The sequence below is a fragment of the Nerophis lumbriciformis genome, linkage group LG07, assembly GCF_033978685.3.
Source record: "Nerophis lumbriciformis linkage group LG07, RoL_Nlum_v2.1, whole genome shotgun sequence".
NCBI lineage: Eukaryota > Metazoa > Chordata > Actinopteri > Syngnathiformes > Syngnathidae > Nerophis > Nerophis lumbriciformis.
The window spans coordinates 25,047,501-25,072,905 of record NC_084554.2 but is presented as its reverse complement, the minus strand read 5'-3'; the positions used below and the strand labels follow the sequence as shown (position 1 = coordinate 25,072,905).

At 40.3% G+C, this 25,405-nt stretch overlaps 1 protein-coding gene across 4 annotated transcripts in view; it reads right to left on the bottom strand.

The window, feature by feature from the left end:
- Window positions 1-25,405, bottom strand: part of sema5a (sema domain, seven thrombospondin repeats (type 1 and type 1-like), transmembrane domain (TM) and short cytoplasmic domain, (semaphorin) 5A) — a 393,767-nt gene that overhangs the window by 309,859 nt on the left and 58,503 nt on the right. Inside the window, exon 1 of one of the 4 annotated variants that reach the window (XM_061965608.2) lies at window positions 11,471-11,550. The exons of the other annotated variants lie outside the window; for them this stretch is intronic. The gene's annotated coding sequence lies outside the window, so the exon portion shown is untranslated. Of the gene's footprint in view, window positions 1-11,470; window positions 11,551-25,405 lie in introns of those variants that run through there. 4 annotated transcript variants of the gene reach the window in all.

Sequence of the window (25,405 nt, the reverse complement as noted above, 5' to 3'; positions counted from 1 at the left end):
AGCCAAAAAGTGCAAAAACAATAATGTTCGTGTTGGAGGAAATGTGAATGACTGCAGGGCCACAACATTAGGTACACCTGCAGACTGCAGGTGTACCTAATTCACAACTCCTCCAACACGAACATTATTGTTTTTGCACTTTTTGGCTTCTTATTAAATAACTTTTGTAACCTATTTTCATGGGCTTTTCTCTTTGTGATGTTAAGTTCCTGTTATGCGCTGTTATACAGTATATGCCTTGAGCTCTTATTTTGAAGGCGCTAAGAGCGGAAGTGATGACACGGAGTGGAGCGTAGGTTTTTGAAAGAAGGTAAATAAAGTGGTCCTCGTGTAAACTGGAGCCTCCGTGTTTGTTATTTTGTAGTTTCATACAGTATAGGCGACATTTATAAACCCTCGGTTACACTTTTTTAAATAGATTCAATCTTGCACGTGGAAAGTTTAAGTGAGGGCTTTAGTTGTGGACTTCAATTATAAGTAAAGGTAAGACCATAATAACGTTTTTTTTTATTAAATGTGCTTTTTTGTGTGCTACAGTTTGTATGTGTAAAGTTAAAGTTAAGTTAAAGTACCAATGATTGTCACACACACACTAGGTGTAATGAAATTTGTCGTCTGCATTTGACCCATCCCCTTGATCACCCCCTGGGAGGTGAGGGGAGCAGTGGGCAGCAGCGGCGCCGCGCCCGGGAATCATTTTGGTGATTTAACCCCCAATTCCAACCCTTGATGCTGAGTGCCAAGCAGGGAAGAATGCTAGTATGAGCTTTTAAACATAACCCGTTAACTGCTGCCAATCAAATGGTGAATAAGATACTCTTTAGGGTTCATATGTTTGTAAATCTGACTGTGATGAAGTCAGTGCCTCACCAGCCATGAACCTCACCGCACGACACTGATATATATATATATATATATATATATATATATACATATACACACATATATACAGACATATATATATATATATACAGACATATATATATATATATATATATATATATATATATATATATATATATATATATATGTCTGTATATATATATATATATATATATATATATATATATATATATATTTCATATATTAATTATATATACTGTAATGAATAATATTTAAAATGATATGTGATGGATGATAATTATTAAAATAAATAAATTATACAAAAGATAATTAAACCAAACCTGTCACCCATCAAAGAGGTGGTGATGTAAAAAGCCTACTAGCCAGATTGTATGATTCACATAATTACACTCCAGAACAGGAGCGCAAGAGCTAAAAGTCAATATTATCGAACAATTTTAATATTCATCCTGTTGAAACAAATGAAAAAGCAAGTACAAATTGGGACACAAGACAGTAATAGTAAAATGGCTCAATTCATTCAGCGTTGACACAATTACACATCAGAACTGTAGGGGGAGCTCTACAGTTAAACAAATGATTTCGATATTGAAAAAGAGTAAAACATTCATCACACTGAATATCAAAAATAGTTTCAATTACTAAATTATACGTGAAAAATGTAGAAGAAGTCCGAGAGCTAACCATAATTATTTAGTAGCACTCGGGTGACCGAGTCAGAACTTTCTAACAAAATAACTCACCTGCAAACAAACATAAAAAAACAAAACGTGGTGCTGCAGCGATAAGGGACATAAAGCCCACCTTTGTGGATGGTGACACTTTTAAAGCTTTAATTACATGCTTGGCTAACGGGTAAGCCAACGTGTCACCGGCTGCAGAATTACACTATCAATGTCTACAGCTGCGAGCGAGCGTGCGTCTCGGGCTGATTTGCTAGTCACGCATGCACACCTGCGTACATTCTGTGTAGTGAGAAGACAAATATGGGCTGCTGGCTACTTGCTTGATTCAAGCAAAAGAGAAAATGCAAGTGAACGCTACATACCGCTAACATTCTAATCAATCATATGAGCTTCAGAGGTTATGGAATATAAGCCAATTATGTATGACGTCGCAGAGTCTCTTTCATTACATTTGGGAATAGAAAACGATGCTGATTCAAGGGTCCCTTTACTATAAAAAGGACTCCTTAGTGTATATTAGAACATTATATACGACTTGGCCCCTGCGTTATACATGCAATATATTTTTTCATTGGGCACACATTTTTTTACTGCTCGCTGTAAACGTGTAGATACGGTGTGACCACACAATTAATGCAGGTGGGCTTTTATGTCCGCGCTTTAGAGAAGTATAACAACTAACTTTATACAATGACTTGATTAAGGGGATGCATTGAAATAGTGTGATGGTGTGGTAGCCCCTTAAGGACTCTTCAGCACTTCCAAAAGGTTACGATTAATTTTGATGGATACTTTCCACAAAATGACGGAAATACCTCATAACAGACATTGCCAAGCATTGGCATTGGCACAACAAAACCATACAGTGACAGCTCGGCCTACAAGTTTTTTAAGACACAAGCTGTTTCTCGGCTAATTGTTATGCTTTAGATTGCGAGCAAACTTAACGTAAGGAGCCTCACCACCGCTAGTGAACCAGTGAACCGTGTAAGATCTGATTAAAACATCCTTTGTCTTGCTGGCGAGCATTAGCTATCAGCCAGCAATATATAACTTTGTCTTTACAACCATGGGCACAATGAAATTGATTGTGAAAGACAGAGCTGAGAAAATAAAGCGGATGATATTCATTGAATTAAAGAAAAACTGGAGAAAAAAATAAATAACCAAGGTCTGGGTGTAGCTGACTTGGTAAACCGTATGAGAGTAGCACTGGTAGTCTGTACCACACCTAAGCAAGGGAGTCTAACGCCAGCCAAGGACATTAAAATAATATCTAAGGACGGATGTTTATCCATGAAAATATGGAGAAGCTACTGACGGTGTGTTTTTCTGTCAAGACTAGGACTTTGGCATGGTTTGTTTCCCCAGGGTGCAAAGGATTTGGACCGGACATGGCGTGAAGTTAAATACATAATGTAATAATAGATTATAAAAAGTATAAACGAAAGGCGCGCACAAGGCGGGGAACAAACTTGGCTAATAAAACAAAACTAGCACAAAGGCAGAACTATGGAAAAAAAGGAACAAACAAAAGGCGCTCACAGCGGAGGTACAAAACAGTGGCTTGAATAAACAAAAATCTTACGTGGCAAGAAAAGAGCAGCATGAACCTGGACAGAGTAAGCAGCGTGTCAAGAGTGCAGAGCATGAATGTGATGTCGCCATGCCGACCAACAGAAAATGACAGGTTTGAATAGTAATGTGGTGATTGAAAACAGGTGCGTGAGTCGTGAGGACAGGTGAACTGATTGGTAGTCATGGAAACAAAACAGGGATTGAAAAAACAGAAACTGACAGAGTGCAAAAACCAAACAGAACATAGCCAAACTAAACATGATCGCCAAGACCATTACCTCCCTGCTTGGCACTCAGCATCAAGGGTTGGAATTGGTGGTTAAATCACCATAATGATTCCTAAGCGTGGCCACCGCTGCTGCTCACTGCTCACCTCACCTCCCAGGGGGTGGAACAAGGAGATGGGTCAAATGCAGAGCTTAATTTTACCACACCTAGTGTGTGTGTGACTATCAGTGGTACTTTATCTTGAACTTTAGTTGTTGTTTTGGCTGTGTTATAAAATATAAAGTTGCACAATCACCCCCTTGTTATGTTTTTTTTTTTTATATACATTACTGTATAGATATTATATTGTGTTCAAAATGTACAAATGTGTACTAAAGTTTGCCAAGGCTGGAACCCATTACTCATGTTTATATTGTTTCTTATGGAGAAGTTGGCTTCATTCGACATTTTTATTTACGAATCCTGTTCAAAAACTAATAAAGTTCATAAATCGAATTTCCACTGTAATTTATTTGAAATGCAAGTATTTTGGGTTATGAGCTTTTTAAATGTATGTATTTTATTATTACTTGGGTTTTAAAATGAAGGTAAAAATCCAAGTGCATTTTTCTATCTGAATCAAAAGTAGGACAGTAAAAAAATAAATAAAAAAATAAATACATTATCCACCGTATCTTTTATGTGCCTTCCGTCTTCCACTGTCAAACACTTCATTGGTCAAAGCTTAAGGGAAGCACGAAGCAAACACAAGTGCTCACCAATCAATCTCCCCACATGCTCTTTGCAATCAGCACATCCAAGAGAACAAGCTCAAACTGACTGCCAACACCTACAGCTCGGTAATTAAACGCCTGAAAAAAAAAAACAGAATAACCTTATTGGCAGATGTATATAAAAAAAAAAAAACATTCTTCAGTGAGCATAGAGAAGTGAGAAAGAGCCATAGGCGAGACATGGTAAGAAGTACACGATCTGAAGATATGTGGCAGAGGGTGGATAGCAAATCAGGTCTTGGCTCTATTGGAACCAATTAATTAGTTAGTTCACGTGTGTAGTCAGCTATAAACTGTCCCATTAACAACAGAGACAATCTCCTGAAGTTGGAGCGTTAATGAGAGAGTCATCTTCTCGAGAGGTTGCAGCAAGAGTGCACTATAAACGTGCGTGTGCTTGGGTTTCGGTCTCCGACAAGCTGTCTCCCAAGGGTACAAGTGGAACAGGAGAGGAGAGGAGAAGAGTCGCGGCGACGGAGCCTGCAGGCGTCGGCTGTGATCATGCTTCTGCTAGACCAAGCAAACAGATGTCGGGGTATCTTCTCGCCTCCCCACCTCCTCCCTTCTCCATGCAACTCAGGAGAAGAAAAGGCTCCAGTCTGACAGCAGACATTTTCCGAGCCAACCAGCAGCCCGTGTGAGAGCAATAACCCCAGCCTAACGATGGATGAACTAGTTTTATGTGTCTGGAATCAAACTGAGACATGCATAAAAGCTTTAATTGCTCGCACTTTGTGATACAAATTGGAAGCAAAACTGATTCTACGACCATAAAAACACTTAATAACTAGAAACATTTCTACTACTACTGTAGATATCCCTACCAACTCTATGTGGTATCATTGTACAAAGAAATAATATCTATTTAGCATTGTACAAGACCTAAACTACACTCGATGACTAAAGAATGCATTGATCTTAATAGATATACAGTATCTCACAAAAGTAAGTTTGTTTTTAACATTATTTTTTTCTTCATTTTATTGAAACAAACACCTAAGAAAAATCCATATTTAATCAACATTTTTGGGAAAAACTAACATCTCAAAAAAGGCTTGTAAGATCCTGAGTGGTAAACTGATATTAATGTTAAAAAATATTGAATACTAATAAATAGCGGTGTCCCGATACGAACTGTATATCTGTTCAATATCAGCAGAAAATCGGATTAGATCGCTTTAGATCTGAACATGTTTACATGTGCAAAACTGGATATCCAGTTAAATGTCTTCTAATCAGCACACAATGTTGGTCCTTTCTTGTATTTTAGTGAAGTCATTTACAAAAGGTAAACATGGTGGGCTATAGGCTACTGGGAGCTAGCAGCTACACAACAGCTAAGCACACAATATAACAACAGGCTCAACATTTGTAATAACAATAATGCGGTCTAAAACACGACACTTGTCAATATAAACAATAATCAAATAATCATATGATCATATGACTTACAGATAAAGTCTCAAAGGCAGAAGCATATTCGAAAGTATCCAGAAAAATATGTGTCCGCATCATTCAAGTTAATGCACCATGAGTTTAACTTAATGAATTAATGAACGAGGTGGCAACAATTACCACCCCACTTCAGCATTCAGCAGGCAGCATACGTCCTTTTCAGATGGTTGATAATAAATAGGTTAGTGTTTTACATACCTACAATTGCTCTCTATTTGAGTAATTTCACTTATCAATCCTTTTCTAACATTTCACACTCCATAATAATAAAAGTATGTATGATTCGTGCTGATATCCCATCAGATCAATATCAGTATCGGCCAATACTCAATTCTCCAATATCGGTATTGTATAGGAAGTGAAGAAGGTGTATTGGGACACCCCTACTAATAAAATATATTTTGTTAGAATTGTTAAAATATTGTAGTTTTTGGTCTTGAGTTACAAAGAACAATTGAAAAGCTTGATAAGAAATTCATTAAATCCCAAGCGGATGTAATCTTATTGAAAAATTAAAGCCTCAAAACAACACAAATTTGCCTCAACGTTTTGAAAAAGCTGCATCAAAATCAGGCATTCTAGACCGCAACAATCACAAAAAAAGCCAGCCAAATCGTGGTGGGACTGATTTGTATTCGTAATGTGCTCACATGCGGCATGGTCAATTCTGCAAATTTAGATGATGGTATCATCTACCCTCCCAAACAAAACACCACCGATAGATTGCAGTCTTGTGGGAAACACTGAGAAGCATGAAGACCGCCACAGATAGGGAAAACAAAAAGAGAACCAGACAATAATGCTATATTCTACAGATCACCAGTAGTTTGGTGGCTTGGGGTTTTCACGGCCTAGCAACTGCGTGCACGCCTTACTGTAGATCACCTAACAACGCCAAATATTGGATAGCGGGGTGCAAAGCGTGCGGCCATTGACTCGGGAGCAGTGGGAATGTCTTCTGAGGAGTGACTAATCTCCATGTGGGAGTCTAATGACCGACTGCATTTTGCCAACTGTGGAGTTTGCTGGACAAATTTTCTTGAGGAAGACCTTGGCCACTTAAGTTGCAGTCCATGCTTCATTTGACCATGACATTTTGGACAATTCTGCATCCAACACTGTGAGAACACTTTTGGGAAATATATTTTCGGTTCCAGCATATGCTGTGGTCAGTGTCCAGCTTGGAAAAGATTTACTGTCCTCTGAAAATAAATCAACACACAGTGAACATGTCCAAAGTGTGAATATTTAGTGCCAGCATCATTGTTAGAATACTCGTGGGCATGGAATTGAGCAGAGTTGCACAGGTTGTGACTGGAATCCTATTGGAGCCTTGAGTATTGGCTGAAACCCATATTGATCAGACACAATGTCAGCAGGAATCATACATGCCTTTATTATTTTGTAGTCTGGCATGTTAGAAAATGATTGATCAAGTGAAAATACTTAAAGAACAATGGTAGGTATGAAAAACACTAACCTATTAAAGGGGAACATTATCACAATTTCAGAATTGTTAAAACCATTAAAAATCAGTTCCCAGTGGCTTATTATATTTTTCGAAGTTTTTTTCAAAATTTTACCCATCACGCAATATCCCTAAAAAAGCTTCAAAGTGCCTGATTTTAACCACCCGTCCATTTTTCTGTGACGTCACATAGTGAAGCCAACACAAACAAACATGGCGGAAAGAACAGCAAGCTATAGCGACATTAGCTTGGATTCAAACTCGGATTTCAGCGGCTTAAGCGATTCAACAGATTACGAATGTATTGAAACGGATGGTTGTAGTGTGGAGGCAGGTAGCGAAAACGAAATTGAAGAAGAAACTGAAGCTATTGAGCCATATCGGTTTGAACCGTATGCAAGCGAAACCGACGAAAACGGCACGACAGCCAGCGACACGGGAGAAAGCGAGGACGAATTGGGCGATCGCCTTCTAACCAACGATTGGTATGTGTTTGTTTGGCATTAAAGGAAACTAACAACTATGAACTAGGTTTACAGCATATGAAATACATTTGGCAACAACATGCACTTTGAGAGTGCAGACAGCCCAATTTTCATCAATTAATATATTCTGGAGACATACCCTCATGTCAGCAGGCCAGGTAAGCTAGGGTCGATATTCTTCTCTTGATCATCTTCGGGACGGTGTGAGCCAAGACATCCAGGGGGGTTTAGCTCACTCGTCTGCGGGAACAAACTGCCGCCATTGCTTGCCGTGCTACCGAGGTCCTTTGTCCCTGAATTGCTCACACACTCCGGCAGATTCAATCGGGGTCTGGCGGCAGATTTCTTTGACTTTATCGTTGGAAATGCATCTGTTTTGAGTGTCGCAGGCTATCCAAACATTTTTGCCATCTCTGTCGTAGCATAGCTTTCGTCGGTAAAGTGTGCGGAACAAACGTCCAATTTCTTGCCACTTTCGCATCTTTGGGCCACTGGTGCAACTTGAATCCATCCCTGTTCATGTTGTTACACCCTCCGACAACACACCGACGAGGCATGATGTCTCCAAGGTACGGAAAACAGTCGAAAAAACGGAAAATAACAGAGCTGATTTGACTTGGTGTTTGAGAAAATGGCGGATTGCTTCCCGATGCGACGTCACGTTGTGACGTCATCGCTCCGAGAGCGAATATTAGAAAGACGTTTAATTCGCCAAAATTCACCCATTTAGAGTTCGGAAATCGGTTAAAAAAATATATGGTCTTTTTTCTGCAACATCAAGGTATATATTGACGCTTACATAGGTCTGGTGATAATGTTCCCCTTTAATTATTGGCCGTCTGGAATGGATTTAAGCTGTTTTTAAGTTGAAGTGGTGTGGTAATTGTTTTTGGCAACACCTACTAGCCACAATAATTCACTAAATTAATCGAATCATAATCGTGAAAATAAAAATAAATGCATTATTACATCGGCACCCTCCCTCCCGCAGAGTAACCCACAGGGTACCACAGGCTCATATTTTAACCCCGTAACACGACCGCATGCCTCGCCATTTTTTAGGCACTCCTGCTCATTTCCCAAAACCCGGGATTACTCCTGCGCAGATGAAAAAACGACACACGCCACGAGTTGCACGGCAAAGTTGCATTGTTGTGTAAAATTTAAACTAATGATCAAGTTGCGGAGACATGTTAAGCATTAACAACACTTCTCGTCTTTTCTCGACCGCCGTAGTTTGCACGAAATCTAAAGCTGGTTGCTTAAAGAGTGGGCCGCCCGCCACTGCTGCAAAGCCCCGACGGACAGCGACAAAAGCATGGACGCCCAAAATACAGCTGACCGTAACATCAACCGTGCACCAAGGGACACTGTACCTATCCACCTCTCAAAGACTCGTCAAAATAATGGCCAACGACATACATCCTACATATACTGAGTGACTGAATGAATGTGTGTTCCTTTTGTGCATAATCTTATTTTTTCCACTTATTTGCATTTTATGATCGCACTGTTGCACATTTATTCTAGTCTTCGTCTTTTCTACATTTCATTTTATTATTAATAAAAATGTTTTTTGTTTCATTTTCAAAGTAAAGCCAAGTTGATATACTGTTTGTGTAACATAGAAAATGCAATAAAATGTGTTTTAATTAACAGAAAATAATTGTGATAAATAATTGTGATTTCAATATTGATAAAAATAATCGTGATTAATATTTTAGCCATAATCGTGCAGCCCCATTCATGACTCAGTAAGGCAAATGATGCGGACATGTTTGTTACAGAAAACTTTTTACTACACTCCTGCCTTGAAGACCTTGTATCTCTGTATGTAATATGCAATTATAATTATTTGATATTTGTTTATATTGACAAATGTGGTGTTTTAGACTGCAATATCGTTGAGTTAAGGACACTTATTACATATGTCTAGCTTGTGTGCAAAAAGTGTGCTTAGCTGTTGTGTAGCTGCATGCTCCTAGTAGCTTATAGTTAGGGCTCTGGGAAATCATTTTTCTTTTTTTTCCTAACTCTTTTTTATTTTTCCCAAATTTTGTTTAAATATTTTAGAATTCAGTATTTTACCTTTTACACGTATTTAACCGGCATAGAGTGTGTTTTTTTCCGTAATAAATGCAATGTAATACAATATTTGAATCAGGTATTCCACAAGAAAAGCTTTGTTGAAAAAATGTCAATCTTCTCAAATGTCTTCATATTTATTTTTTCACACAAAATAAGATGAAAAATAAATTGCCTCTAACAAATTAAGAATCAATAAGAAAATAAGTAAATACATGTTCGAAGATGTGGAATATAGCAGATGGTACAAAGTACTGGGATAGCGAGTGCAAAACGGCGACTGCTCCTGGAGTGTTATCTGCCGTGCTGTCACTCGAAAAAGAAGCAGACATGACACAGTAGTGTTGTTGTTGTAAACGTAGTAATAAAAGACAAATTAAATCAAATATAAATATACAGTCGTGGTCAAAAGTTTACATACACTTGTAAAGAACAATGTCATGGCTGTCCTGAGTTTCCAATAATTTCTACAACTCTTTATTTTTTTGTGATAGAGTGATTGGAGCACATAGTTGTTGGTCACAAAAAACATTCATGAAGTTTGGTTCTTTTATGAATTTATTATGGGTCTACTGAAAATGTGACCAAATCTGCTGGGTCAAAAGTATACATACAGCAATGTTAATATTTGGTTACATGTCCCTTGGCAAGTTTCACTGCAATAAGGTGCTTTTGGTAGCCATCCACAAGCTTCTGGCAAGATTCTGGTTGAGTTTTTGACCACTCCTCTTGACAAAATTGGTGCAGTTGAGCTAAATGTATTGGTTTTCTGACATAAACTTGTTTCTTCAGCATTCTTCAGCTCAATTTTTGTTTCAACTGACCACAGAACTTTCCTCCAGAAAGTCTTATCTTTGTCCATGTTATGTCAGATGAAACAAAAATTGAGCTGTTTGGCCACAATACCCAGAAACATGTTTGGAGGAGAAAAGGTGAGGTCTTTAATCCCAGGAACACCATCCCTACCGTCAAACATGGAACTTGTGCTTTACGGAGAGTAAATGGGACAATGAAAAAGGAGGATTACCTCCAAGTTCTTCAGGACAACCTAAAATCATCAGCCCGGAGGTTGGGTCTTGGGCGCAGTTGGGTGTTCCAACAGGACAATGACCCCAAACACACGTCAAAAGTGGTAAAGGAATGGCTAACACAGGCTCGGATTAAAGTTTTAGAATGACCTTCCCAAAGTCCTGACTCAAACGCCATTAAGAACATGTGGAAAATGCTGAAGAAACAAGTCAATGTCAAAAAACCAACACATTTAACTGAACTGCACCAAATGTATCAAGAGGAGTGGTCAAAAACTCAACCAGAAGCTTGTGGATGGCTACCAAAAGCGCCTTATTGCAGTCAAACTTGCTAAGTGACAAACCAAATATTAACATTGGTTAATATTTGGTTTATATATATGTATACTTTTGACCCAGCAGATTTTGTCACATTTTCAGCAGACCCATAATAAATTGATAAAAGAACCAAACTTCATAAATATTTTTTTTGACAAACAAGTATGTGCTCCAATCACTCTATCACAAAAAAATAAGAGTTGTAGAAATAATTGGAAACTCAAGACAGCCATGACATTATGTTCTTTACAAGTGTATGCAAACTTTTGACCACGACTGTATGTAGTGTTCATCGTGTGAGGCAAATACAAAATAATGACCTACATATGACACTATGCGCCTCCCTGCTTGTCCCGGCAGCCTCCCTGTTTGCCTGCTCATCGTATGTTGTGATTTTTTTGTCTGAGCCTTTTGTTGCAGTGCCTTTTTGTTCTATTGGCAACATAGTTTTTGATATTTTAATCATTGACAGTGTGGATAATAAATGCCTTATTGCACTCACCGCTCTTGTTCTCTGCACTTTTTTGGAGCCACCACAGTAAGCCACGACATATACGGATATTGTCCCGCTGGGTAGAAACTTTAAAAACTTTATTTGGAAGTGTTGTGAAGGCAGCGCGCTGGGACCAATGTCCACGTGTGTCCAATAGAAAAGAGGCAGCCAGCCAGGCAGAGAAGAAACATTTCCCAATAGCAATGCTGCTGTAACTTTCACTCATGGAGAAATGTTTCTCTGCTTGCATCAAGCCCGGTCGATGTCCTGCCCCCCCCGAGAGCAATATACCCCACCGTGATTGGTAGGTTCCTTGTGCTCCACACACAACAATGTAAAGTGTCATTCATATAAAACTCACGTGCCACACATTAAGGTGAGGGCCACAAAATACCGTCTCGGGGACCGCAATTGAGTCTGAGACCCCTGCCTAACATGTTCACCGTTTGTAAATGATTTCACAAAAGTAAAAGAAAATACTTTGTGTGCTTATTGGAGGACATTTAAATATTAAGGGACCATCCTGCTTTGTACACGTAAACACACTGCAGGACTGCTTGTATTGGAGACTTTAGATGCAAGCTGATTTAACCCATACTTGCCAACCTTGAGACCTCCGATTTCATTTATTTACACATATACACACACAACACTCATCTACTCATTGAGTTAAGGCTTGAATTGTCCATCCTTGTTCTATTCTCTGTCACTATTTTTCTAACCATGCTGAACACCCTCTCTGATGATGCATTCTGCTTCGTCTCCTTGTTGTGTGCGCAGTTGTGCACTGCACTCTCTAAAAGCCCTAGATGTTATTGTCACATATGCATGTACAGTAGATGGCAGTATTGTCCTGTTTAAGAGTGTCACAACATTGCTGTTTACGGCAGACAAACTGCTTTACTGTAGACGAAAACGTGACTGCTGTTGTTGTTTGTTGTTGCCGCGCTGGGAGGACATTAATGAAACTGCCTAACAATTAACCCACATAAGAAACCAAGAATTCGTCCTCGATCATTCTACAGTTATAACGTGATTGGGCAGGCTTGCTGTTTATATCGTGGGAAAGCGGACGTGAAAACAGGCTGTCGACAGTCACTCAGGTCCGCATGGAGCTGGAGGGGGCGTGGCCTCCAGCGCCGCCTGAATTTCGGGAGATTTTCGGGAGAAATTTTGTCCCGGGAGGTTTTCGGGAGAGGCGCTGAATTTCGGGAGTCTCACGGAAAATCCGGGAGGGTTGGCAAGTATGATAATTGTTTTGTGCTTATATTGGACCAATATCTGATAGGGACACCCCTCCTTCCTTCTTATAACCACGTTTATGCCTATAATCGTAACCCCTTGAGGAGATTTACCGAAAGAAAAAGAAAAGTTGTCAGTCAGCAAGCCTTTTTTTTTTTTGAGTGACGAAACATGCACACATTTTCACACAAGTCCACGCAAGTTTGAGATTGAAAGTATTCTGCATCCTCATACCTTATACCTACCTATCTTAGCACCCTGCCGTGCTACCAAACAAACACCCTCTTTGGGAAAATGCCTGTACTCTATATATATCTGCCTATTTGCAGTTTCTTTCATGTTCCCTCCATTTAAAAAGGTATCCTAAATTACCATGCAACTGTATTCATCCCACAGCAGTGTCTTTTGGTGGCGGTGGTGGTGGAGGGAGGGGGGGAGGGGGGTCTGGAGAATAAAGCCAGCATCTTATCTTGAGGTCTATGTAGTCCAAATAGCCAGATAATAAGCTCATTTGCATCTCCACGAAAATGGAAGCGAGTGAATTGGCGCTGTGTCTTTGAAATTCAAAACCCATTAAAAGGAACTTTTAACATCAGGACGCGGTGATTAGGAATCTTCTGGGAGGCCTTAATTGCATTTGCTCCTGCCCATGCAGACTAGGCGAGAAGACACCTCACTGCTGAAGTAAAACTCTCTCTAAAGGAAAGACAACACCAGAGTAGGTAACAGCAAGGTAATATTGCTGGAATCGTTACATATTTTATAAGTCAATTTCAATATTTAAATGATTTCTTTGTTCCGTCTGTACCACTTATGAGACCCAATACACCAACTGTAAGAAAAGTAATGATTTCATATTGGCATTACATCATACTGAGAAAAAAAAAGTATTTAGTTTTCATACTCTAGGGCAGGGGTGCCCACACTTTTTCTGCAGGCGAGCTACCTTTTCAATTGATCAAGTCGTGGGGATCTACCTCATTCATATATATAATTTATATTTACTTATTTATGAAAGATATGTTTTTGTTAACAAGTTAAAGGTGTTTAATGATAATGCAAGCATGTTTAACACAAATAGTTAATATTGTTAATAAATTAAAGGTGCTTAATGATAATACAAGAATGTTTAACACATATAGTTAATATTGTTAACAAGTTAAAGGTGTTTAAAGATAATACAAGCATGTTTAACACATATAGCTAATATTGTTAACAAGTTAAAGGTGTTTAAAGATAATACAAGCATGTTTAACACATATAGTTAATATTGTTAACAAGTTAAAGGTGTTTAATGATAATACAAGCATGTTTAACACATATAGATTCCTTTCTTTCATGAAGACAAGAATATAAGTTGGTGTATTACCTGATTCTGATGACTTGCATTGATAGGAATCAGACAGTAGTGATGTTAACGTTCGCATTTTCAAATGGAGGAGAAAAAAAGTCCTCTTTTCTGTCTAATACCACATGAAAGTGGTTAGTTTTTGGCATCTTATGTGTCCAGCTTCCGTACTCCTTTTTATACACTTTACAAGAAATGCATTGGCAGCAAACTCCGTAGCTTGCTAGCTTGTGCACGCCAGATTTCTGAGACTCTTATTTTGTTAGCGCAGGCAGGATGAAGCAGAGCTTTTATTGTGCAACTGTGCAGTCGGTCTTTGGAGTTTTGACGACAGGTACGGCGCCAGAGTCTGTTGAAATAAAAAGTGTTTCGCCTTCCTGTCTGTATTTTTTTCTTAATAATGAGCTGGCAGCAGCCAGCGTCATCTCAGAAGACCCCCCGGTGCCGTGAATGTCAATCAAGTGACGTCATAGTGAAGATTTATGATCGCTCATTTTTAGGGCTATTTTTTTAATGCCTGGCTGGCGATCGACTGACACACACTCCGCGATCGACCGGTAGCTCGCGATTGACGTAATGGGCACCCCCTGCTATAGGGCTTACTAGGGATGTAACAGTATGAACATTTCACGTAACGGTTATTGTGACCAAAATGATTTTTGAATAACGTATTTATACACACAGTGAAATATTTTAACCAAAGATAACTTTAATGAACTGACACACTATATAGTATTTTCTTGGCAGAAGAAACATTAAACATTGTTCTGGATTCTTAAGAGGCACACTTTTTTTGGAGTGTTTAAAGCAGGGGTCAAATTGGGTTAAAATAATTTGGTCGGGGGCTGGGCTGTATATATTTCAGTGGATATATATATATAAATAAATATACATACCATACCAACTTTATTCATAAAGCCCTTGAAAAACAACTACAGTTGAAAAACAAAGAGCTGTAACAAGTAAACACACAAAGAGCAGAGAAATACAGGCAAAAGACAAACTAAAAAATATAATTTAAAACAGAGATAAGATGCGCACACACACACACACACACACACACACACACACACACACACACACACATATATATACATATATATATATATATATATACACATATACATACACACACACACACACACACACACACATAAAAAGAGCAGATATGAATTATCTTAACAGCAATGTGTTAGATAAAAGGCAGTTACAAAGTTAAAAAGAGTTTAAACAGTTCAAAAGTCTCATGCTGGGAACACACACACACACACACACACACACACACACACACACACACACACACACACACACACACACACATATATATACATACACTATATACAGTATATATATATATATATATATATATATATATATATATATATATATATTAGAGATGCGCGGTTTGCGGGCACAACCGCGGAGTCCGCGGATTATCCGCGAATCGGGCGGATGAAATTTTAAAAAATTAGATTTTATCAGCGGGTCGGGTCGGGTCGGGTCGGGTCGGGCGATTGAAATTTAAAAAAATTAGATTTTAAATAGATTCAGGCGGGTGGCAGTTAAACCAATTCGGAAATATATATACATGGTTAAATGTTGTTACCCACATACGAAAAACGAGCAGGCACCTGCAGCATATGCCACAACAGAAGAAAAAAAAAGAAGAGATGGACACTTTTACGGAGCGGAGAAGGGGTCCGGGACCGAGGCCCCTTCCCCCGAGAGGGCCCCACCGGGAGCCGTAGCTGAGGCGATCCGCGAGAAGGGCCCGACGCACGTCCAGGGTCACCACCGCGCCCACCGCACCGACACCCCGCCTCGTCCGCCTTCGCCGCGGCCGGCGTCACGCGCAGCAGGTAAGCAGCTTACCTGCCCGCCACCCCCGTGGCCGGGGGCTCGTAACAGGGGTCACTCCGCACGCTCCGCCCGCGCAGCTTACCTGCCCGCCACCCCTGTTGCCGGGGGCGCGTAACAGGGGTCACTCCGCGCGCAGTGCGCTCACGAAAGGGGTGGGGCTCACCCTGGTTGATATAGACAGCAGCTAGGACGGTGGCCATGGAAGTTGGAACCCGCTAAGGAGTGTGTAACAACCCACCTGCCGAATCAACTAGCCCTGAAAATGGATGGCGCTGGAGCGTCGGGCCCATATACCCGGCCGTCGCCGGCAGCGAGACGCGCTTGGAGGTGCGCTCAGCGCGGCTCCCATATGATTGCGCACTGGTGTGCGTCTGGGTCGTGACAGCGTGGCACGCGAATGCTGCATTGGATCAGTCTCTTTTCTTTAACAGGCAAAAGCTTTATAACCTCACTAATGCCTTGCATCGTCTATATTAGATATATAACAACGGGCGGGTGCGGGCGGATGCGGTTCTGATCAAATGTTAGATCGGGTGGATTGCGGATGGTTGACGACTTTCTGATGCGGTTGCGGATGAAATAATTGCCTATCCGCGCATCTCTAATATATATATATATATATATATATACACACACACACACACATATATATATATATATATATACACACTTATTTTAATATACATTGGCCCTGTGATGAGGTGGCGACTTGTCCAGGGTGTACCCTGGATGGATGGATATACCTGTATATATTTTACATTTTTTTGTCTCCTTCTCTCAATTTCTCTCTATCCCTTCCTGCCCTGGTCCGGCTGCGCAAAACACTTAATATATCCAAACATTTAATCAAGTCAACTACATATAAGGCAACAAAACAAATATCTTACACTTCTCTTTTGTAAAGTAAATATGTACAGCAGATATGGACTTCTACATCTACAAATCCTTTTAAGACGTCCCGCAGGCCAGTTTGTGGACGCTGGCGCGCTGTATTTTGGGGACCCATCCATCCATCCATCTTCTTCCGCTTATCCGAGGTCGGGTCGCGGGGGCAGCAGCCTAAGCAGGGAAGCCCAGACTTCCCTCTCCCCAGCCACTTCGTCCAGCTCCTCCCGGGGGATCCCGAGGTGTTCCCAGGCCAGCCGGGAGACATAGTCTTCCCAACGTGTCCTGGGTCTTCCCCGTGGCCTCCTACCGGTCGGACGTGCCCTAAACACCTCCCTAGGGAGGCGCTCGGGTGGCATCCTGACCAGATGCCCGAACCACCTCATCTGGCTCCTCTCGATGTGGAGGAGCAGCGGCTTTACTTTGAGCTCCCCCCGGATGACAGAGCTTCTCACCCTATCTCTAAGGGAGAGCCCCGCCACCCGGCGGGGGAAACTCATTTCGGCCGCTTGTACCTATGATCTTGTCCTTTCGGTCATAACCCAATGCTCGTGACCATAGGTGAGGATGGGAACGTAGATCGACCGGTAAATTGAGAGCTTTGCCTTCCGGCTCAGCTCTTTCTTCACCACAACGGATCGATACAGCGTCCACATTACTGAAGACGCCGCACCGATATTTTGGGGATGCCTGGTTTAAATGTTCATTTTTTTTCCATTTCCAGCTTCGTCTTTGTTAATAAAGTTGTAAAAAAAACACCTCCATGTTATATTCCCTCCGAGTATAGAACGTCAACTTTGCTCTAATAGGGCACAGCTTCTATGTTCAAAGTGCACAATCGAATAACTTACATTCAATTGTAGCAACACATGTTGTTGTTGACTTTGGACTGACTGGCAAGAACACCAAGGCCGCGGTATAGAGACACGCGGCAGGCTTATACACACACATGCATCCACAAAAAATATACGCCACACACACATACCCCACCCCCCATCCAACGCCCTTAACGCGAATCCCTTAGGGGTGATGGGTGGCTGGGCAGCGCCTAAAGAGCTGCAGCCCGCCACCGTAGCCCCCACTCCCTCCCCTCTGTTGCAAGTCTCGAAATGTATGTTGTAATATGTATATGTGCTTTGCTATGGAGGGTTTTTTTTCCCACTCCTTAGAAGCCCAGTCTAGATTGTATTTTTTACTCATCCTCCCCCAGTGTTTACCTTTTTCCCATCTTTTACGGGGCGCCTTGTGGCGACCCATCAGTGTTCCTGTTCTGTAACCCTGTACACTGGGACGGCGTGGCGCAGTGGGAGAATGACCGTGTGCGACCCGAGGGTCCCTGATTCAATCCCCACCTAGTACCAACCTCGTCATGTCCGTTGTGTCCTGAGCAAGACACTTCACCCTTGCTCCTGATGGGTGCTGGTTAGCGCCTTGCATGGCAGCTCCCTCCATCAGTGTGTGAATGTGTGTGTGAATGGGTAAATGTGGAAGTAGTGTCAAAGCGCTTTGAGTACCTTGAAGGTAGAAAAGCGCTATACAAGTACAAGTACAACCCATTACACTGTTTGTTTGTCTAATCTTGAACGGGTTTGTGCTGAAAACAAAGTTTTGTTGTACTTGTGCAATGACAATAAAGACCTACCTACCAACCTTAGTTGCTCAGACAGTAATCTATTTATGTAAGTTTAGCTTGTTGCATGTCGTTTCTTAACGGGGAAAGACGGTAATGTCTCTTGTATTTATGTTAGCATTTAGTTAGTGCTTGTCGGTTCATGTGTTTATCAAAGTGCAGTTATCGCTCAAGATTTTTCGATAACTTTAATTTAAAAGGGCAATATTAAGGAATTTTACATTTTATCACTAATACCGTTTATCACTACATCCCTCTGGCCTATCAACACAAAACAGAGCTGATCACAGACTTTTCAAACCCACACCAGATGTCACAAATGCTTTGCGATTGGGAATGAATCCTAAAAAATCATCATCAATAGACACCTTTATCCCATTAGTGAGAGTCCATTAATTTTAATGGCCAATATGCCCTTCTGCATGCACTGTGACTGGGGGTTCGCCACTGCCAACCACAAAAATAGGGCGTAAAGTGTCCTAAAATGGGAGTAAAAGTCCTTTTAAGGTATTTATGGGTGCACGGTTTGTCCAATCAAGGCACTGGATAAGGAGTGAATACGGAATCTGAGGGTGTCATGGCGGCTGATCCCTCACTGTACCGCGCTGCGCTTTTACTAATCACGTCTCACTTTAATATTTCCACACTGTCTCGCTGTTTGATCGATGACAAGACGCCCTCCTTTGGAAGCGTGAGGCGGAGGGCGTGAAACGCACACTTAATCCGCTCTACCAACGTGCCCTCAATCATCAACACGCCACACCGGGCGGACACGGGAGCGGGCTGAATGCAAAGCAGGCAAAGGGTTGATTGAAAAGGGGCCCGCACTGACATGTGAGTCTATTTGATCACTTGTTGATATGAAACAGATACAAGTCGTGTCTGCTTGGAGAGCGGGATTTTTGTTACATAGCAACAATATTCAGTAACATCAGAAGAAAGGTAAAAGTGCATCTGAGGTTATTTTTTAACATGTTGGGCTATTATAGTGTTGTTTTTAATCACAGTGCAGAGAAACTCTGAGTCGAATGCCATTAAAAGTAGTCAAGTTTGGACTTCAACCAATTATTTATCAGCAAATCTAGTGATGAATCAGCTCAATGAGCATTTAAATGATTACAGTGAAACCTCGATTTACGAACTACTCATTGTACAAACTTTTACGATTTAAAAACCAAAGGCCGGATAAAAATATGCTTTACTGTACGCACCTTGTCTCAGTGTACAAACGTTTCATCCACCCATTTTGTGCCTGGCAGCACATCCATTGTAGGCGGGCTTATCAATCTCCGTGCTCATTCAGTCAGCACGATAGTGCTGTCATTAGCCACTTTGCTAAATGCTCCTTTTAAGTGTTTGTTTGGCCCTTTTAAATACTATTTTCCGTTTTCCTATCTCAACATGAGTCCAAACAAAGCAATGGACGAGTGATTTGTGGTTTGAAACATTCGGGAAGTATCAAGAGCATTGGCTGTTAAAGTTAAGGAGTCTTCTGATTTTAAACTGAGTGCACTACAGGGTTAGTGACTTTGTGTGAGCGTGTCGGCAGGGCGGCTGAAAATGAGGACAGTTCAGCTCGTTGTTGTTTTGGCTTTATTATTAAAAAAAAAAGTTGATCCATCAGTCCCTTGTTTGATATACAGTACCGCATAGTTCTTTATATTGAGTTCAAAGTGTACAAATACTTCCTAAAATGCAGACTTTTGACGAAGCTGGAACCAACCCTCTGGTGTTCTCGCTCCAGCTGCTGCTGTTTGCCGTTCAGAGCTATCTTTCTATCTGCTTGCTTCTAATTGTTTGACAGCTTTCTTTATTCCTTCTCCAATATTTAGAGTGCCCCTACACTAAGACGGCTACGGTTATCCATAGTATAACACACCTAACCTTTTTCCCTGTCCACACACACACTCAATGCCACGGTTTAAGCTTTGGTTTAAGACCCCCACCGCCTCCGTCCGCGGGCGCAACGAGACCTAGTACGCATGCGCGGAAAATGACAGACGCACATATATTACGTCATAGTCACTTCTGACCCGAAAGTGTATCCTTACCCAGCAGTCTTGTATGTGAAGTATTTCAATGTAGCTTATTGCGACATTTCTTTTACCAGTAAACCTTGGTTGCCTCACCATCAGCAGCTGTTAGACTATTGTAGTAAATCCAACCTGAGCCATCATACATGAATCAAATCTTTAATGAACGTGTGGAAGTAAACAATGTGATAAAGAACATTTCACAACAATCTATCTGGGGATCTAGATATCTGGTCAGGACACTCCTCACTAGGGATGATGTTTGATAAGAAATTATCGAGTGCGAGCCTATTATCGAATCTTCTTATTGAAGCGATTCCTTGTCAATTCTCTTATCGAGTCCAGACAGGTTGTTGTATATGGAAAAAAACACACAATATTTGGTTTAACGAAAGCTCACTTTTATTATATAAGAAAAAAATCAAATCTAATAAATAAATAAATTTTGACTGTTACTCCCCTAAAAAAATAAAATAAAATAAATAAATATTGACTGTTACCCAAAGTATATTAAGCGGGATTTTTCAGAAAAACAAATATATACAGTAACACAAAAACAACCTGTCTCTGTGATCACTATAGGTGTATAAATAATAATATAGTGTTAAATAAAATCAGTCCCTTGGGCACACAACTGAAAATAATACAGCTCTCCATAAAGTGCAATTCTGCTGCTATTTGACATAACTGTTTGTTATGATGCTTTGACATTTTTGCACTTTATTTCTTTATTGAAAGAAAATTCTATGAAGAGGAAAGTTGTTTGCAAATGTGGTTACAATGCTAAAAAATGAAAAGTTAAAGCTAAAAAAAGAAATACACTTTATTGAGTTAACATTATTTCTTTATAGGGGGAAATATGTGATGTTATGAGCTAGGGAATATAACAACTACACTACCCAGCATGCAACGGCAGTGACGAGCATGCGCGGTAGCCCCGAAAAGTGTTGTTGCATGTCGCCACCTGGCAGCTAAGAATGAGGTTATGAGCACGCGGTGAAAGTAAACGTCAAGAACTCAGCCAACACGCCTCGTCTGCATTATTTATAATTAGACAGACAACACATATACAGTGTGATTTTGTTTTGTTTACAAGGAAAGAAAAACAAAAGTTAAAAAAGGGTGATGTCATATATGTTGTATATATATGTATGTGCTGCGGTTGCTTTAAGAACGTTGCGACAGCTGCCGTAAAGGAGGTGCGTTGCTAGCCTGGTTGCTATGTTTCTGGTTGGTCGTAAAAGTGTTCGTCATGTGTTTGTACCCTGCTCAAATCTCTCAGTAAAGTTATTCATTGGATTATACCTTTTGTTTTGAACTTTATTACACCTTGGAGCGCTTTTTCCGGTCCAATTTTTTTCCTGCTTTCCCTATCTGCACCTAATGACTGAGCTACGTCATTTCTTGTGATGTAGCACGGGGCATTTCTGGTCGGGACGGGATTCGTTCCCAGGGATTCGAATAAAGAACTAACTCTTTTTCTTTACTATAGTGGTCTCGATAACGGGTACCGGTTCTCAAAAAGGGATTCGAGTCCGAGGACTCGGTTCTTTTCTTATCGAACAACCGGGAAAACCGGTTTCGAGTATCATCCCTAGTCCTCATTCTTTTGCCTTCACCTTAATTGTCCATACTCGTAATCCTGCCTGTGCTTGGAGGCTGAAATTGGCGGTCGTACTCGACGGCCGCAACCACTTATCGTTCGTTAAGCGGCTCCTTCACGGCTTCACAGTAGTTATGGAGTAAAAAACTAGACGTGGAGTAATCGCTCGACATACATGGCGGACAATAACTGATACAGTCTGCTTTGCCAGTCCAAATGCATTCGCTGTTTTCCATAGTCTTCCCTCGTTGACCAGGTAATACAAAGCACACGCTACCTTTTTTATCACATCCACGGGAGCCCAAATTCTTGTTGTCTCTCCTTCGACAAATGGACGAAGTTTTTCACTAAGTAGAATCACAGCTGACCTGGACATTTGAAAGTTATTTTGCCATTTCTCTGGCACAACACACTCGTTGACCAACATATCCCACCAGGCTGCCGTTCTTCCAGGCCTTATTCAGGCCAGATGTGCCGTTTCCGAAATAGCTGCAATTGTGCGTTTTTCTTCTCTTAAGGTATTCATGTATGATTTCTACAAGCACCTGTATATGTAGAAGAAGGAGAAACACGGTCATGTCTGGATGATTCGCATCCATCTTTCTAGTGGTTACATCAGAGTGGAAACCGGTTGTTATCAAGTTGGCTGTGGCACGTTCTTTCTGTCGTCACTTCCTCTCCGAACTCCGTTAATAAATGAGTCCATACAGAGATAAGAGCTGGAGATCCAAGAAATAGACAGCGCACTTACCCGTATAAAAAAATGTGTGGCTGACACTGGGTTTAGGCTAAATAGTTATTCGTTTAAGGAGTTATCTGGCTTAATATAGACAGGACCTTAGTAGTAATTGAACTTACAAGCACCCACTCTCTTTGTTTTACCGCTTCACTTTCAGATAGCTAGCTGCTAGGTTAGCGAAGCTAAACTAATCCCGGTCAGAATCTACTGCGCTCCGAAGACAGCAAGAACTTGACTCGGTGAAAGACACAACTTGAGTATGGCTTCCGGTTCTTCGTGCACCTTTCTCATGGATAAGTTGGCTCTATTAAAAGGGCCGTGTCCGCCAGTTAGAGCAGAGTAACTTCGTAACTTGAAAGGCCGCAGACACATTTTCTAGCGATAGCTGTAGCGAGCTGACTAGCCCAGCTTGTAGCAGCCCTAAGCGGCCTACAAGCCACGGTGAACTGGTTAAGACGCATAATAGATTTAGTCCTATAGTTAGTCTTACACCCCAGTCTACCGGACACCACACCTTAGTCATAGGGGACTCCATCACCCGGAACATATAGCTTAGTAAACCAGCCATAATCAAGTGTATTCCTGGGGCCCAAGCACCCCACATTGAAGCTTGTGTTGAGAGTCAGCTCCCTAATAAATACGCACGACGGGATACGCAATCATAGTTGTACACGTTGGCTCCAATGACACTAGGATGAGACTGTCAGAGATTACAAGGAACATAGCCAGGACTTTTTTTTCCTAATTTTGTTTCATTTTTCCCAAATTTTGTTTGAATATTTTAGAATTCAGTATTTTACCTTTTACCTGTATTTACCCACCATAGTGTTTTTTTGCGTAATAAATGCAATGTAATAAAATATTTCTAATTACATGGAAAAATCCTGACATTTATTGGTGCAATACACATCATTGGACACGTTTGACCAGTATTTTCAATCAAAGCAAAAATGATAGCTTGTGTGCTATTGTGTGCATTGTGGTGTAGCTGCTGCTAGCTCCTAGTAATCTATAGCCCAAGGGTATGGGAGGGGGAGGGGGGGGGGGGGGCGATGGAGTCAGAGTCTGGGTGGGGCTGGGCCGCATCAGGTATTCCACAAGAAAAGCTTTGTTGAAAAAATTACAATCTTCTCAAATGTCTTTAGATTTATTTTTTAACACAAATTAAGATGAAAAATAATTTCCCTCCAACAAATTAAGAATTAATAAGAAAATAAGCAAAAACATAACATTTTTCGTAGCAAAACACATAACTCACTCATACCCTTAATATCACAGAGGAAAAACCTGCTAGGTCAACAGCTGATTTTACTACTTCCGGTGTTGACGTAAGACAATCATGTGACTCGGGTCCTATATGTAGCCATAGGATGAACAAATATATTACGATACTAAGACTATAGTGGCCATAAACGGTTAGCTTTTACAGCAGTGGTGCCCAAAGTGCGGCACAGTGAAGTGTGAAGTGAAGTGATATATATTTATATAGCGCTTTTCTCTAGTGACTAAAAGCGCTTTACATAGTGAAACCCAATATCTAAGTTACATTTAAACCAGTGTGGGTGGCACTGGGAGCAGGTGGGTCAAGTGTCTTGCCCAAGGACACAACGGCAGTGACTAGGATGGTGGAAGCGTGGATCGAACCTGGAACTCCTCAAGTTGCTGGCACCGCCGCTATACCGCCCCCTGTGGTATAGCTCGGAATAGCCACATATGGCCCCACAGGGGCTCGTGACTCGTTTGTCCTAGGAAAATTGCAAAAAACACCAGCAAAAATTGGAAAAATAGCAAGAAACACAATGAGAGAAAGCCAAAATGATGAAATCAGTCAATAATAATGACACAAAGCTTTGTCTTTTCAAAAGAAAAAGAAAAAAAAGAAAAAAAAAAATATATATATATATATACACACACATCTATATACATATATATATATATATATATATATATATATATATATATATATATATATATATATACATCCACACACATCTATATATATATATATATATATATATATATATATATATAAAAACAAATATATATCTATATATGTATAGATATATATTTATTAGACTTTTTGAAATGTTTTTCTTAAACATACATATATATTTTATAAATATATATATATTAAAAAAAAAAAAAAAAAAATATATATATATATATATATATATATATATATATATATATATATATATACCTATATACCAGTGATTAAATTAAATTGTTATATGTATCCAGTGATTATACTATAAAGTTATTTTCCATTTAACTTCACTAGTTTTAAATTATTTTTATTTAAAATCGCTGAATTTTCACATTTGCCGTTCAAATACTGAGAAGAGACGGTGCAGTTGAGGCATGTCACTCAGTGCCTCAACATGGATTCCGGACTCGGCTAACTGCTGGCCTGCTGTGCAGTGAGAATGTATTGCTATATGAACTATATTATACATTTCCATAGTTTATTTAGCTGACGTATATAATGTACAGTGTATTTTGTCAACAACTGTATGTGTGTGACGTATTTCTTGTGCTGAGCGATCATAAAACGGCTGCAAAAGACGCACTGGCTGAGGCTCCAGTAATCCCGCCTCCTGCACC